At 35.5% G+C, this 3,074-nt stretch overlaps 1 long non-coding RNA gene across 1 annotated transcript in view; it reads left to right on the plus strand.

Annotated features, from left to right (window-relative positions):
- Window positions 1-2,936: 2,936 nt before the first annotated feature.
- LOC111089821 overlaps window positions 2,937-3,074 on the plus strand; it is a 1,675-nt gene continuing 1,537 nt past the window's right edge. Inside the window, exon 1 of the long non-coding RNA XR_002613997.1 lies at window positions 2,937-3,063. This is a non-coding gene — a long non-coding RNA (uncharacterized LOC111089821). The remainder of the gene's footprint in view (window positions 3,064-3,074) is intronic.

Genomic DNA, 3,074 nt, shown 5'->3' on the forward strand with positions numbered 1-3,074 from the left:
AACTGGGTGTAGAATGGGAGACCAATATGAAGGAAGTTTGATGTTCATTGTCTGGCGAAGGAATTGATATGAGGTGTTTCCCGTTTAGAACACCCCAACTGAAAGATATGAGGATCGAACGACCACTTCATTGGAAGAATCTGATTGGGATGAAATAATTGATCCACAACCAGATTCACAGCACCAAGAACATGGTCAGATAAGATCGCCATGTGGTGACTGTGAGTTCAGAAAAGATATCCAGAGTTTAAAAACACAGTGACCTGCATTTGATTCCAGCTTGCATGGTGGTACAATTGGCAACCGTGAAATTCTCGGAGTAGATGTTACACCCCCCCCCCCCCACCATACACACAGGAGATGAAGGAAATGGGAAAAAGCCTGAAGAACTGTAATCTGTTGGTATGGATGGCAGACTGCTCGTCAGACCACAGACTAATAAATCTCTCATGAGTCAAGAAAAGCCCCCATACCCTCTAACGATGCATCCCTGGACTAGTATAACTTTGGACAGAAGAAGGGAACTCCTACCATGGTCTGGTTCCTGTCAAGCCACTAAGAGAGGTCAACAGAAGGAAAGGTAGCAGGGTAGTCCAAGAGATCCAAGGAGAAGCTCCTGTGATCGACGAGCATCCAATGAAGTGAATGCATATGAGCTTGACAATGAGAGTTTCCAAGTAGTTTTCACATCCTCAAAAATAGAATCTATTGAGCTGTTACAGAATGTAACGTGAAGGCCATTGTAACTGTTTGCTCCATGTCCCAGAGACGACGAGGAGAAGGCTGGGCCCAACTTAGCTTGTAATTGAAGAAAACCTCTAAACGAATAAGATGTTGAGTGTGGTAAGAATAGACATTAAATCCATCTATGCTGCTTGTGGTCCTATGACTGAGGACTGGAAGAGGCGATCGTCCATGTAATCATAAGTACAATGGACCATAGAGTGAAGTTGTTAGGCAATTGTGCATACTACGTGACAAAACACATAAGGAGCCGATGTTGGTCTAATGGTAGAGCCCTGAACTGGAACACACAACCCGAAATAATACAGTGCTAGTGAAGATAGGGAATATTGAGTGAGAATAGCAGTATAGATGGCTCAATGCTATTGGTGGAGAGTGGTCACATGATACGTACAGGTTCAGATATGGTGCAAAATTTATGGGGTATATAGACTGTTGTGCTGATTACATAAATTATTTGATGGCAGATGAAGATTGAGGAGCAGGAATTGTCATTTGTTATTTGTACCTGTAATTTAATGTGTAAGGTGATACAATGGCAACAAAGTGTTTTTAAAATATTAAAGAAACGTTTGTCTCAAAATGAATAGGAGAACAGTACTTGTTTCTACAAATGAAACATTAAGAAACTTTCTAATTGACCAGGTTTTTTACCTTTTTGGTTCTTCATGTTCAGAGAATGTGCTGTTGTCATTTATTTCTGCAAATGTGATTATCCTGAACAGTAACAGCCTATATAACCCAAATCACCAGTCATTTAATTTAACATACTGAAGTCAGTAATGAAACAGCCTCTAATAATACCTAAACTTCATAAATAATAAATAGATAAACATTTTAGTTTAGTATATATCTTAGCATGTGTAAATATTCATTTAACACATACTGAAAATTTAAACAGGAATTACAAAGTATTCATGTTAATTAACATGTTAAAATAGACAAATCGTTAAAAGATAATCCAGAAAGGCACTGGCTAAAAGTAGTGTTGGTTGGTGCTACACTGTACTATCATATGTGTACAGGCAATTTTAGATGTTATCTACTAAAAAGGTCTCTTGAATATGGTACGTTACCAACAGTTTATGTTTTTAATGCTATTCTGTTCTAGGTAGAAAATGTTTTTATAATTTTTAAACTTAGTTATATCTTTAGTATTTCTGTATTAATATTTGTGTTGATCATGTTTGAACATTAAAGTATATTTAGATGTTCATCAAATTAAGTAATTATGATATATTTATTATTACCTATTTTTGACATCATTTATATTTACTTCAGATAAAGAGACCAGTGTGAACATCTGTAGTGGAAGTCAGTTTCCTGGTTATTTTATAAAACAAGAAAATCACTTTACAGAAGACGTAAAATCCGAAACTAAGAATATTAGTTGGAGAAACAAAATTAAGTGGAAATAACCTAAAAGCATCTGACAAACATCAGTGTGGTGATAAACTATACAGTTGTGGAAAAACATTTGATAATCTAACACAACAAAAGAAGACGTATTCTGGAGAGAAACCATATCATTGTGTAGTTTGTGGAAAACAGTTTGGAGACAAGAGAACTTTAAAAAACCATGAAAGAATACACACTGGGGAGAAACCATACAGTTGCACAGACTGTGGAAAACAATTTGGAACAAACACACATTTAAAAGTACATGAATGAATACACACTGGGGTGAAAACTTACAGTTGTACAGTGTGTGGAAAACAGTTTGGAACAAACACACATTTAAAAAACATGAAAGAATACACACTGGGGAGAAACCTTACAGTTGTACAGTATGTGGAAATCAGTTTGGAAAAAACAGTGAACTAAAAATACATGAAAGAAAACACACTGGGGAGAAACCTTACAGTTGTACAGTGTGTGAAAAACAGTTTAGAGAAAAGTATTATTTAAAAATTCATGAAAGAATACATAGTGAGGAGAAACCTTACAGTTGTAAAGTTTGTGGAAAACAGTTTAGATGGAAGAGTCGATTAAATATACATGAAAGAATACACACTGGGGAGAAACCTTATAGTTGTACAGTGTGTGAAAAACAGTTTGGAAAAAACAGTGAATTAAAAATACATGAAAGAAAACACACTGGGGAGAAACCTTATAGTTGTAAAGTGTGTGGAAAACAGTTTGGAAATAAGTATTATTTAAAAATTCATGAAAGAGTACATAGTGAGGAGAAACCTTACAGTTGTAAAGTGTGTGGAAAACAGTTTAGATGGAAGAGTCAATTAAAACTACATGATAGAATACACACTGGAGAGAAACCTTATAGTTGTACAGTGTGTGAAAAACAGTTTGGAAAAAACAGTGAATTAAAA

Source organism: Limulus polyphemus, unplaced genomic scaffold, assembly GCF_000517525.1.
Source record: "Limulus polyphemus unplaced genomic scaffold, Limulus_polyphemus-2.1.2 Scaffold7484, whole genome shotgun sequence".
Classification (NCBI taxonomy): domain Eukaryota; kingdom Metazoa; phylum Arthropoda; class Merostomata; order Xiphosura; family Limulidae; genus Limulus; species Limulus polyphemus.